Here is a 15000-nt window from a genome sequence, read left to right as displayed (position 1 = left end):
AACCATTGAACAAGAGAGAGGTCCCAGCCACGAACTGAGTTGGTAAATATATCCTTCATTATTCTCTTTTACATGAGTTGGGCATCACATAGTAACTATAGATAGTTCGAAGATGACGTCATTCAGGCCTTTGTTATTGTTTTTGCCATCCGCTTTTGTGAGTTGTTCTCACTAAAGTGTATTAACCAGACTATAAAAGTTCATGGTTACACAGAGTTTGTGTGTTGGTCCGTTATACTTCCGGATGGCAATGTTGTGAACTCCTTGGCCAATCGCATTCTATCTATAGACATCGTGATTTGTTTTGCATAGTGATTTGTTTTAAATACATTTTTGGCATATTACTGTTACCGAAAACCACTTATATATTATGTTCTGAAAAGTGAGTCTTTAAAAACTAAATAGATAATAAAAGGAGGCTACTAGCCGTCGTGTTATATTTAGTGATAGATAACTTGGGATTATTTTGGCATCCTATTAGTGTTATCACACTCTAGTATATTAGCGTCATTGCGAATAATTGTACACAAACTAACGACGAGTCACACACATTGGTGATAAATTTTTCGTAATAACATAGTTTAGAGTACACGCGATTGACACATTGTTATGGACTCAAGTCATAACTCCGCATTGTATTGACACATTGCTTTATAAGATATAACGATAAAAGGCATCAAATTCAACATACATAATAAGTTGAAATAAGAGAGAGAGAGAGATTTCTAAAAATAGAACAGTTCATTCCAGTAAGTGTAAATAAATAAAACAGTCAGTAACAGTATCCTGTCAATATAATATATATAAAACATCGTAACTAATTTATTGCAAAAATGGAAGCATATAAAAGATACTTAAGTCTCGCAAAGGACTTAGAAATACCCCAGGAAAGAATATTTTCATGGTGCGAAGAGAAAATAAAAGAAGAAAAAGAAGAAAGAATTCGTAGAGAAGAAAATGAAGAAAGAATTCGTAGAGAAGAAAAAGAACACGAAGAAAGAATTCGTAGAGAAGAAAATGAAGAAAGAATTCGTAGAGAAGAAAATGAAGAAAGAATTCGTAGAGAAGAAAAAGAACACGAAGAAAGAATAGTAGAGAAGAACGAGAAGAAAGAGTCCAAGAAAGGGAACTAAAAAGACAAATAGCTTTAGCAGAAGAAGAAACCAAAAGGACCCAAATGATGCTGGAAATTGAAAAAACAAAAACCGGTCATGAAAGAAAACATAATAATAGTGATGAATTTTTCGTGAAACTTCCACGCATGCCAACATACGATGAACGCTCAGACTGTCTAGAATCCTTCTTACACCGATTCGAAGTTCAGGCTAAAGGTTATCGTTGGCCAGAAAGCAAATGGGCCACAGCCTTGATTAACTGCTTATCTGGAGAACCGCTAAAAGTTTTCTATACCTTAACAACTGAAGATGCAGATGACTATGGTAAAATTAAAGACGCTCTACTAAAAAGATTTAGATTAACGGAAGATGGTTACCAGGAAAGGTTTCACACTGCAAAACCGGAAAGTGGAGAAGACTTTAATACATTCGTGAACCGAATTACTCAATTTCTAAATCGGTGGCTTGAGTTGGCAAACGTAAAACAAGACGACTTTGCAGGCCTTTACTATCTCACGCTGAAGAATCGAATCTATCAAGCTTGCAACCCAGATTTAGTCGCATTCTTTAAAGAGAGAAAGCCAGAAAACTTGGACAAATTAAAAATCTACGCAGAAAACTTTAACAGCGCACATCCATTGACACCCCTTAGCAGAACATTGAAGGAACCATACTACGCTGCCGCTGCTCAGAGTCCATGTACACCTAAAGTTCAGTACTCAAATAGAACGAGCCGATCAATCACTCGGAACACGCAAGTGAAACAGGATGACCATAGTAACCAACCATGGAACAAACAGTTCAATAGAGACCATAGCCGACCCTATCAAAACAAAACAAGAAATAGCACTGACAACAATACTGAGTATAAGAAAACCAACAAACCTATAATTAAATGTCAATATTGTGGAATGAAAGGCCACACTGCAGACAAATGTTACAAAATCGTGGGATATCCAAAAGAAACTGCAAATGCATCACTCCAAACCAGTGTAAATAATCAGACACGAGTAATGTCAGGAGAAAATATAAATGTGTATTGCGTGAAAGGTATGTCACTTTTAACACAAACTCACAAATCAGGATCACTATTTTTTTGTGAAGGCAAAGCTAATGGAACTGATTGTAAAATATTGAGAGACACAGGATGCAGTACAGTAGGAATAAAAGCATCTTTGATCAATGACGAAGACAAAACTGGAAAAACGGTACAATGCATCACATTCAGTGGCACAGTCGAAACCTTTGAAACAGCTAACGTGTACATAGAAACCCCATACTATACAGGAATAGTGGAATGCTGTATACTTCCCAACCCCGTCGCTGATGTTATTGTTGCATATAAAAGGTCTTAAAGACAACCCAACAGATGTAAAAGAATGGTCATTAACCCAAGAAACAGCTTGTCTAGCAGAAACAAGAAAGATGACTAAGACAACAGAGAAGCCAATGACTATTTCTCTAGAACCACAACAATTTGACAGGAACACGTTCATTGAAGAACAGAAAAAGGACCCGACTTTAACATCATATTTCAATATCGCAAACAAAGGGACGAAATCAAAAGTTGAATACATCATTGAAAAAGCTATTCTGTTCAGGTTACATAGGAAAAGAAACAAAATAGCTAAACAACTGGTCACGCCGAGTATTTACAGAAACAAAATCCTTGGAATAGCGCACGATTCAATAACTTCTGGACATCTTGGGAGCTCTTCCACATTGAAGAGAATATCCGAGAATTTCACATGGCCTGGAATTACTAAAGACGTCCGAGAATATGTGAAATCGTGTGACACATGCCAAAGAAGAGTCGCAAAAGGCAGAATACGGAGATTGCCATTAGAGACAACCCCAATTATTGAAAAAGTTTTTTAAAAAGTTGCAATTGACATTATAGGCCCTTTAACAAAATTAGATAGAAACCATACACACATACTAATACTAGTCGATTACGCAACCAGGTGGCCAGAAGCGATAGCATTGAAATCAACTACATCGGATCACATCGCTGAAGCATTGATGACAATTTTTACTAGAATAGGCATACCAAATGAGATACTGTCGGACAATGGACCCCAATTTACATCACATATGATGCATGAAACCATGAAACTCATGGGAATCCAACACTCATTCACAACTCCCTACCACCCCCAAGCAAATGGTCTTTGTGAAAGATTTAATGGCACTCTAAAGAATATGTTAAGAAAAGTGTCAGCAGAAAAACCAGATGATTGGGACAGATACTTACCAGCAATCCTATTTGCATATAGAGAAATACCCCAAGAATCTACAGGCTACTCCCCATTTGAGTTGATGTATGGACGATCACCTCGCGGCCCGATCAATATAGTAGCCGACATTTGTAAAGGGAATGAGGAGGACAATAACGAAATTATGTTTGCTTACGAATATGTAAGAAACCTGAAAGACAGAATAGAGGACACATGTAAGCTAGCACAGGAATCCGTCACTAAAAAAGCAGAGAAATACAAGGAATACTCCGATAGAAAAAGCAAGTCAAGAAAATTTGAGATTGGTGACAAAGTACTAATACTCTTACCCGATGACTCGAGTAAACTTTTAGCTACATGGAAAGGACCATTCAAAATAACAGCAGTAAAATCTAATGTTAATTACGAGATTAAAATTAACAACACAACAAAGACATTCCAAGCAAATATGCTAAAAAAGTATTTTGATAGAGACACAGTGTCGCAACCTATGTTTACTAATATCGAAGCTTCAAATGCAGGATTAGTCATACCGTTGGTCATGGGACACAGACACCCGAGACAGAAAAAACAAACAAAAATCGCACAATTGCAACCACCTAAGACAAAAAAAGAAGTACGCAAAGTACTTGGGCTCCTAAATTTTTACAGGAAATACATTTACAACTTCGCGCACATCGCGACACCGCTAACAAATCTGACAAAGAATGGGTCACCGAACAAAATTGTTTGGACAGAAGTGTGTCAGAATAGCTTTAACCAATTAAAGGCATTACTCTGTTCAGAACCAATTCTTAAATTACCCGACATATCAAAAGAATTTGTTGTAAGAACTGACGCGTCTGATAAGGGCATCGCAGGTGTACTATTACAGGAACATGAGGGAACTCTAATGCCTTGCTTTTATGCAAGCAGAAAATTATTGGACAGAGAATCACGATACTCTGTAATAGAGCGTGAAGGACTGGCCATCGTCTTTGCTTTAAAGACATTCAGCAGATATCTACTGCTAAAAGAGTTTGTGGTCGAAACGGACCATAAACCACTCACGTACATAAGAAATAACAAAATGAATAATAGTAGAGTACTAAGGTGGAGTCTATTTTTGCAAAATTACACTTTCAGAATCTCTCACATACCAGGCTGTGAAAATATTCACGCCGACCTACTTTCTCGATTAGTATAAACCTCCCATGCATACTGTTAGTTACCTCGCAAACTATGCCAAATCAGAACGCACAATTTCGATAATTTTATTTGTAAACATGATGACCCAACTTAATGTAACATTGAGTATTGTTTGGATATATATACCATACCCATTCATGATTTGGGAAATCTTCTCTTTATCTATTATTGTTATGAATTTTCACTCATTTATGATTAATAATTGAAATGTCAATATTTCATTTACATTTTCATTCATTTCATTTAGTAAATTACCTTCATATCATCGACTTTAATCATGCTTCATTGCCATCATTATTGTTTATCACAATGATTTGTAATCACATTTCCATCATGTTGTTCATCACAATGATTTGTAATCACAATCTTTCATTGTTATTGTCACCCATTCATATACCTACGTTAATATAAACATTTCCATGTCTAGTTAATAAATAATTTAATTGTAGCACAAATCATAACAATGGATTAATGCTAGAGTATCATGATAGTAAATTTACTTCCGTTTGTAAAATCTATCTTTCCCATAATGGTTAAAGAGTATATTTTAAACGTGGGTGGGGGGTGTCACAGTAAAGGTTGTTCACAATTATCTTATTAAATTTTATTTTATTAAGAACTGAATTCATCTCACTCCAGTTATATTTCGGTAGGCTTAGATAAACTTTACCTTCTAATATTAGATCGTCTTTCCTTTTATAGCCTTCCCTCGAATTAATTTCTAATTAGTGAATACTTTTCGTTGTACATTCTGTCACGTAGCCACTTATTATAAAAGCTGATAGGTCTAACATTCGACGCTCACTTTCTCTCCACAATCTATGCCGGACGGCCAGTCGCTCTATTCCTATATATATACTGGAAGATTTTTATCTTTTGGGACTTTGTAGATATTATATCTACACCATTAAGACGCCGGAGCTTTTAACTTTGATTGTATAATCTTCAAGGATCAAACCCAAGCCCGCTGTCAAAGGACTACACAATAACCTCTTACCAATTGCCTGGAAGTGGAATTTTACGAGTCCAATCCTGTTATCAGAGGAATAGATCATCCAAGCCCATCAACTGCCTGGAAACGTAAACTTACGAACCTGACATATTATCATAAGTTACGTTAAATATTCATATCTCTATTTGTAACTGCCACGATCACTGTTTATCTCTTTTAATTAAATTTCATCATTATTTTTATTTCATTGTAAACAAATCGTTAATTGTTTTTCATTTATAGTAACTAGTAAATTCTGGGGCCTCATTCTACATATATCTTTATGCATAGTCGAGTAGCTCTTTACTCACTTGAGACCATGACAATTATTATTATTATTATTATTATTATTATTATTATTATTATTATTATTATTATTATTATTATTATTATTATTATCAATATCATCATCATCATTTCGCAAAGCATTCTTTTCGACTCCTTTTCAATAAGTATTATTATAGATTCATCTACTTACTTATTGATGATATGCGTTTAGGTAAACTAATCACAACATCCGCCACCCGGATATAACAAATCTCCACACAAAATTATGTGTAACCTTTAACGGTTATATTCTAGTGAGAAAGTCATTACAATGGCTGTCTTAAAACAATAACAAAGAGCTGAGTGACGTCAATTTCGTTCTTCATGTTAAAAAATAAAGTCTTTCTCGGATTGTAAAATTCGAAATTTTCACAATGAAGGTTGGCATTATACGGCAGATACTGATGCAGATGCAGAACAGAAGTGAGTTATATGAAACCACCCTTTTTAGTTTAGAGAGAAGCCTAATATCTTGATGATGAGAGCGCTCTAGTGAACATCATCACTTAGACCACCATCATCACATCATCATCATCATCATCATCATCATCATCATCATCATCATCATCATCATCATCATCATCATCGTCGTCGTCGTCGTCGTCGTCGTCGTCATCATCGTCATCATCATCATCACCATCATTACCATCATCATCATCATCATCATCATCATCATCATCATCATCATCCTCATCATCATTATCATCACCATCATAAAGTATTCCCTCCGAACCACCTCCCCCCCCCCTCCACCCTAGGCCAATCCTCAAGTGTTTGGGGAAGACAGAAAACATTGCATGTCCTGTGGCTCAGAGGGCGCTGTCTCAGACATGGATACTTTCAGCAACTGTGATAATTGTAACACTGTCTACTGTAACGACTGCTTCTCGGATTTGGGCAAGGTCTGCACCTTTTGCATGGCACCGGTACGTGAATCGCCCTATCACAGGCTACATAATATACTTATTTTGCAGGTTTGATCAGGGAACGAAATAATTATAGCATTGATATAGCATTGTTATGTTGTTATGGACATTATTTTGCGTTATGTAAAAAAAAATTGAGCTTTTTTAAAATTGAGCTTTTTTTATAGCGCAATATCCACTAAACGTGCTCAAAGCGCTTTACAAGGGGTCCCTGGTCAACAGCAACATTTAACATGTAGGACGGGACATGACGCCTATTAGAAGATATTACAATTTTTCGGACAGAGACAACGCTGTTAACGGCCAGGTACTCATTTTACACCTGAGTATGGTGAGAGAATGTGAGTAAAGAGCCTTCTCAACTATGCGCCGAGCGCGAGGCTCGAACCCAGGACCTTCCGACCCGAAAGCGAGTGTCATACCACTAGACCACATAGCCGCATTGCTGCGATGGTACTCCCATTACAACAATGAGCCCATAACAATTATCTGAGCTACGAATATTATGTGTTCGTGATAACCCATAATTTTTTTAACAACATGTCAGTGCATGACATAACCAGTCGGAAGGTGAAAATTTTGGATTTGCATTGTTTTGCCCTTTCTGAAAGAATGTGCTCCAATGAGCATTTCAATCTTTATTTGAATTAAATCGGGTGATTTTTCATGAAGTTATGGTCAGATGTATGGAAAAGGTATCCAGCAATTTTTCTCAAATTTCATACATTTTTTTCCACTTGACTAGCTGTAAAATATATATAAAAATGAAAATAAACTTGGATATTTCCCTAAGATGTACCAAAAGTGTTGATTTAACAATTTATGACAAGAACTGATTTTGATAAATATTGACCTTCTAACTAAACTTAGCAATATCTCAGTTCAAACATTTTCACCATCCGACTGATTGTGTCATTCACTGTAACAACATGCTAATGAATCGATTTTGTGGCCATTTTTTTAAAACACGTTTTTTTCAGAATAAGTACATATAAAGCATGTCAAGATTGGCAAAACAAGTCTCAAACCCGATACTCGAATAAAGAATAATCATCTGCATTGATGCTTTGGAATTCTTCTGTTTCTCAGTCTGGAAATCCATGAAACCAAACCTTTTTTTTTTTTGGCGGAAACTGTCAGAATTACTCGTACTTTACTATTTAATTTACCTATTGTATTTGTGCTGGTATTTTGTAAAATATTGACCCCCCCCCCCCCCCCCCAAGAAAGGCTTATATTAAAGAAAGCACATGGATTATGTTATTCTAATCTGAAAATATGAATAGGTTTCATCAAGGTTAAAACAAATCTATAAGAATTGGAATTCTGAAATAAACATGATTTGTTCACTCTTCTAAACAACGACTGAAAAGATTAATAAAAGAGAGAAGAAAAAAAAACAACGGAAAGAAAAACGCTGAAAAGAAGAAAAAAAAATGGAAATTCTGATTAGCTATTCATGAGTAATGGTTTATCTCAGAAGTCATACTGTGGGATTAGAATCCAATTTACAAAATGTCATTTACTATTTTTCTCATCATGTCCATTATTTCTCCTGTTCCCCGCCGTACTCTGGAAAAACTCACGAGGCCCCAGATTCGAGAGTCTTTGCCAAGATGAGGGTCTTTTAACTCTCTCCTTCCCAGCTATTTTTTTGGAATTCCCCCCGAAAATTCACTCCAAATCAACACAAGAAAAGACTTTTCTTACTCAAACAAAAAAGTAACAAGTGAGCTCTACAGCACAGTTTTTAGTATCTTTAGCTGTAATCAAAGCATTTCTTTAAATGTTGTGATGTACAAGAGAAATCTGAATGAGAAAATTGTCTGTTGCATCGTAACGAATGTGACGATTTTCCTATGTGTGGTAAGGAGAAGGTTAAATCGATCGATATCTGAAGAACGAGTTTTCTGGCCAAATGTTTAATAAATACGAGTTTTTCTAGTTAACTGGTCAAAGAGTAGGGGTTTGCTGTAATTTCCTGGTTCATAAAGCCTTGACACACTCTGTCTGTTCAGGGCTTTTTAAAAATCTAGCGTCATGACAGCATCGCGTCACCATGGCAACTTAATTGCTCTTTTAGTATTCTAGCTGATGTAGATAGATTAAACACTGTAATATAAATAATCACAATAGACTAACAAGTAACCATGGCAACGAAAGCAATCTAAACCCATGATCGCAAGAATTATTATCGTCATTTTGGTAAAGTTTCATTATGGGTAGATTATCCGTCTAGATATCTCTTAAATAATAGTGTGGCATTTTCGTGAGAATTTCTCTTCTGTCGTCAATTAAGATTATTGAGCTTTTTTATATAGCGCAATATCCACTAAATGTGTTCAAACCCTGGCCAACAGCAACACTTAACATGAAGGACGAGACATATTAGGCGAAAGATAATACATTTTTTTCGGACAGAGACAACGGCCACGTACTCATTTAACACCTGAGCACGGTGAGAGAATGTGAGTAAAGAGCCTTTTCCAAGTACTCAACTATGCGCCGAGCGAGGCTCGAACCCAGGACCTTCCGATTCGAAAGCGATTGTCATACCACAAGACCACATAGCCGCATATAATAATAATAATAATAATAATAATAATAATAATAATAATAATAATAATAATAATAATAATAATAATAATTGAGCCTTTATATAGCGCAATATCCCACTAAACGTGCTCAAAGCGCTTTACAAGGTGTCCCTGGTCAACAGCAACACTTAACATGTAGAACGAGACATGACGCCTGTTAGGCGATATTACAATTTCTTCGGACCGAGACAACGCTGTTAACGGCCAAGTACTCATTTTACATCTGAGCACGGTGAGAGAATGTGAGTAAAGAGCCTTTTCCAAGAACTCAACTATGCGCCGAGCAAGTCTCGAACCCAGGACCTTCCGATTCGAAAGCGAGTGGCATACCACAAGACCACATAGTCGCCCAAAAAAAGCTAAATTAAGATTATATGATTTATGTTTAGACTGAAATAGAAACGATCTAACATTCAGTCTATCCGTAATAATGCTGTGTATATGTATGTCTTTTTTTTTATGATAATTATTTTCAAGGTATCCTGCTTGGTACAATAATACTGCATTTGTTTCGTATCTAATAGGTAGGGATTTCGATTCCCCAGCACGTATTGTGGCTGTGGCCTTGAGTCAGACATCTTGCCTTAGCTCACTTTATGGCCGGCGCTGCACTGCGGCTGACACTTGGGTTATTCCAACTTTCTCTTGTAATATATTCTATAGACAAATCTCCTATCGGGAATGAATAAAGAGAATTTCACTAATTTGTATTTCTTTCCCTTTCATTGACGTAAATCGAAGGTTGAATATGGGGACGTTGAAGACGAAGATGTTGAAACGGACTCGAGTGTTGACGAGGAGGTAAACAATCCATTAACTTTCATGTCTATATTTGTAAGGGGGCGATGGTTCTTTTTAAAAATAAATTTTGAGCTTTATATAGCGCAATATCCACTAAATGTGCTCAAAGCGCTTTACAAGCGGTCCCTGGTCAACAGCAACATTTAACATGTAGGACGGGACAGGACACCTGTTAGGCGATATTACAGTTTTTTAGACTAAGAAAACGATGTTAACGGCCAGGTACTCATTTTACACCTGAGTACGGTTGTCACAGTAAAGGTTGTTCACAATTATCTTATTAAATTTTATTTTATTAAGAACTGAATTCATCTCACTCCAGTTATATTTCGGTAGGCTTAGATAAACTTTACCTTCTTATATTAGATCGTCTTTCCTTTTATAGCCTTCCCTCAAATTAATTTCTAATTAGTGAATACTTTTCGTTCTACATTCTGTCACGTAGCCACTTATTATAAAAGCTGATAGGTCTAACATTCGACACTCACTTCTCTTCACAATCTATGCCGGACGGCCAGTCGCTCTATTCCTTCTATATACTGGAAGATTTTTATCTTTTGGGACTTTGTAGATATTATATCTACACCATTAAGACGCCGGAGCTTTTAACTTTGATTGTATAATCTTCAAGGATCAAACCCGAGCCCACTGTCAAAGGATTACATATTAACCCCTTACCAATTGCCTGGAAGTGGAATTTTACGAGTCCGATCCTGTTATCAGAGGAATAGATCATCCAAGCCCATCAATTGCCTGGAAACGTAAACTTACGAACCTGACATATTATCATAAGTTACGTACAATATTCATATCTCTATTTGTAACTGCCACGATCACTGTTTATCTCTTTTAATTAAATTTCATCATTACTTTTATTTCATTGTAAACAAATCGTTAATTGTTTTTCATTTATAGTAACTAGTAAATTCTGGGGCCTCATTCTACATATATCTTTATGCATAGTCGAGTAGCTCTTTACTCACTTGAGACCATGACATTTTGGAGGGGACACATATAAAGAATTGAATTTATTTAGTTACATATATCTATTTCATCTAACTTTAAAGTTTAAATTGTAAAACTCTTAATTGCCCCACTTGATCATATTTTAATTGAACTCCCTATTTACAGGATTAATTTTTTTTTCTTTTTCATTTCTTCATTTAAATGGAATAGCAATTTATCCCTTCATTCTTTCATTCAAATTGAATAGCATTTTATTGATTCATTCCTTCATTCATTTATTCATTTATAAATTATTCATTCATTCATTGTTCATTCATTTATTTATTCATTCATTCATTCATCCATTCATTCGTTTATTCACTCATTTATCCAATCATTCATTCATTAATTCCTCCTTCATTCTTTCATTCATACATTATCCATTCATTCATTCATCTATTCACTCAGTTTTTCATTCATTCATTCATTCCTTGTCCACTTTGTTATTACATCACTCATTTCATTTTGTTGTTTGCCTCATTCATGAATTGTTTTCAATATGTTTACATTCCATAACGATTCATTCACCTATCATCCAATCACTCAGTGTTGTGAACACATTTTGTAACTATTGTAAATCTTACGATATTTTATTGTTTTGTATTTCAGACATCACTGCTAAACACTCTTCAATGCCTAATTACAATTGTTGAACAACCATTGAACAAGAGAGAGGTCCCAGCCACGAACTGAGTTGGTAAATATATCCTTCATTATTCTCTTTTACCTGAGTTGGGCATCACATAGTAACTATAGACATCGTGATTTGTTTTGCATAGTGATTTGTTTTAAATGCATTTTTGGCATATTACTGTTACGGAAAACCACTTATATATTATGTTCTGAAAAGTGAGTCTTTAAAAACTAAATAATAATAAAAGGAGTCTACTTGCCGTCGTGTTATATTTAGTGATAGATAACTTGGGATTATTTTGGCATCCTATTATTGTTATCACACTCTAGTATATTAGCGTCATTGCGAATAATTGTACACAAACTAACGACGAGTCACACACATTGGTGATACATTCTTCGTAGTAACATAGTTTAGAGTACACGAGATTGACACATTGTTATTGACTCGTCATAACTCCGCATTGTATTGACACATTGCTTTATAAGATATAACGATAAAAGGCATCAAATTCAACATACATAATAAGTTGAAATAAGAGAGAGAGAGATTTCTAAAAATAGAACAGTTCATTCCAGTGAGTGTAAATAAATAAAATAGTCAGTAACAGTATCCTGTCAATATAATATATATAAAATATCGTAACTAATTTATTGCAAAAATGGAAGCATATAAAAGATACTTAAGTCTCGCAAAGGACTTAGAAATACCCCAGGAAAGAATATTTTCATGGTGCGAAGAGAAAGTAAAAGAAGAAAAAGAACATGAAGAAAGAATTCGTAGAGAAGAAAATGAAGAAAGAATTCGTAGAGAAGAAAATGAAGAAAGAATTCGTAGAGAAGAAAATGAAGAAAGAATTCGTAGAGAAGAAAAAGAACATGAAGAAAGAATACGTAGAGAAGAACGAGAAGAAAGAGTCCAAGAAAGGGAACTAAAAAGACAAATAGCTTTAGCAGAAGAAGAAACCAAAAGGACCCAAATGATGCTGGAAATTGAAAAAACAAAAACCGGTCATGAAAGAAAACATAATAATAGTGATGAATTTTTCGTGAAACTTCCACGCATGCCAACATACGATGAACGCTCAGACTGCCTAGAATCCTTCTTACACCGATTCGAAGTTCAGGCTAAAGGTTATCGTTGGCCAGAAAGCAAATGGGCCACAGCCTTGATTAACTGCTTATCTGGAGAACCGCTAAAAGTTTTCTATACCTTAACAACTGAAGATGCAGATGACTATGGAAAAATTAAAGACGCTCTACTAAAAAGATTTAGATTAACGGAAGATGGTTACCAGGAAAGGTTTCACACTGCAAAACCGGAAAGTGGAGAAGACTTTAATAAATTCGTGAACCGAATTACTCAATTTCTAAATCGGTGGCTTGAGTTGGCAAACGTAAAACAAGACGACTTTGCAGGCCTTTACTATCTCACGCTGAAGAATCGAATCTATCAAGCTTGCAACCCAGATTTAGTCGCATTCTTTAAAGAGAGAAAGCCAGAAAACTTGGACAAATTAAAAATCTACGCAGAAAACTTTAACAGCGCACATCCATTGACACCCCTTAGCAGAACATTGAAGGAACCATACTACTCTGCCGCTGCTCAGAGTCCATGTACACCTAAAGTTCAATACTCAAATAGAACGAGCCGATCAATCACTCGGAACACGCAAGTGAAACAAGATGATCATAGTAACAAACCATGGAACAAACAGTTCAATAGAGACCATAGCCGACCCTATCAAAACAAAACAAGAAATAGCACTGACAATAATACTGAGTATAAGAAAACCAACAAACCTATAATTAAATGTCAATATTGTGGAATGAAAGGCCACACAGCAGACAAATGTTACAAAATCGTGGGATATCCAAAAGAAACTGCAAATGCATCACTCCAAACAAGTGTAAACAATCAGACACGGGTAATGTCAGGAGAAAATATAAATGTGTATTGCGTGAAAGGTATGTCACTTTTAACACAAACTCACAAATCAGGATCGCTATTTTTTTGTGAAGGCAAAGCTAATGGAACTGATTGCAAAATATTGAGAGACTCAGGATGCAGTACAGTAGGAATAAAAGCATCTTTGATCAATGACGAAGACAAAACTGGAAAAACGGTACAATGCATCACATTCAGTGGCACAGTCGAAACCTTTGAAACAGCTAATGTGTACATAGAAACCCCATACTATACAGGAATAGTGGAATGCTGTATACTTCCCAACCCCGTCGCTGATGTTATTGTTGGCAATATAAAAGGTCTTAAAGACAACCCAACAGATGTAAAAGAATGGTCATTAACCCAAGAAACAGCTTGTCTAGCAGAAACAAGAAAGGTGACTAAGACAACAGAAAAGCCAATGACTATTTCTTTTGAACCACAACAATTTGACAGGAACACGTTCATTGAAGAACAGAAAAAGGACCCGACTTTAACATCATATTTCAATATCGCAAACAAAGGGACGAAATCAAAAGTTGAATACATCATTGAAAAAGATATTCTGTTCAGGTTACATAGGAAAAGAAATAAAATAGCTAAACAACTGGTCACGCCGAGTATTTACAGAAACAAAATCCTTGGAATAGCGCACGATTCAATAACTTCTGGACATCTTGGGAGCTCTTCCATATTGAAGAGAATATCCGAGAATTTCACATGGCCTGGAATTACTAAAGACGTCCGAGAATATGTGAAATCTTGTGACACATGCCAAAGAAGAGTCGCAAAAGCAGAATACCGAGATTGCCATTAGAGACAACCCCAGTTATTGAAAAAGTTTTTCAAAAAGTTGCAATTGACATTATAGGCCCTTTAACAAAATCAGATAGACACCATACACACATACTAATACTAGTCGATTACGCAACCAGGTGGCCAGAAGCGATAGCATTGAAATCAACTACATCGGATCACATCGCTGAAGCATTGATGACAATTTTTACTAGAATAGGCATACCAAATGAGATACTGTCGGACAATGGACCCCAATTTACATCACATATGATGCATGAAACCATGAAACTCATGGGAATCCAACACTCATTCACAACTCCCTACCACCCCCAAGCAAATGGTCTTTGTGAAAGATTTAATGGCACTCTAAAGAATATGTTAAGAAAAGTGTCAGCAGAAAAACCAGATGATTGGGACAGATACTTACCAGCAAT

General features: G+C 35.7%; 1 pseudogene across 1 annotated transcript in view; it reads left to right on the top strand.

The window, feature by feature from the left end:
• LOC144964112 (DC-STAMP domain-containing protein 2-like) overlaps window positions 1-15000 on the top strand; it is a 51111-nt pseudogene that overhangs the window by 30884 nt on the left and 5227 nt on the right. Inside the window, exons 11-12 of the transcript XR_013643748.1 lie at window positions 6617-6784; window positions 10123-10182. The product of XR_013643748.1 is annotated as a DC-STAMP domain-containing protein 2-like (transcript). The remainder of the gene's footprint in view (window positions 1-6616; window positions 6785-10122; window positions 10183-15000) is intronic.

The sequence above is a fragment of the Berghia stephanieae genome, chromosome 2 (genome assembly GCF_034508935.2).
Source record: "Berghia stephanieae isolate SIO BIC M18660-M18661 chromosome 2, UCSD_Bste_1.3, whole genome shotgun sequence".
In the NCBI taxonomy this organism is placed as follows: domain Eukaryota; kingdom Metazoa; phylum Mollusca; class Gastropoda; order Nudibranchia; family Aeolidiidae; genus Berghia; species Berghia stephanieae.
The sequence above is the reverse complement of the archived record's forward strand: the minus strand, read 5'-3'. Positions and strand labels throughout refer to the sequence as shown.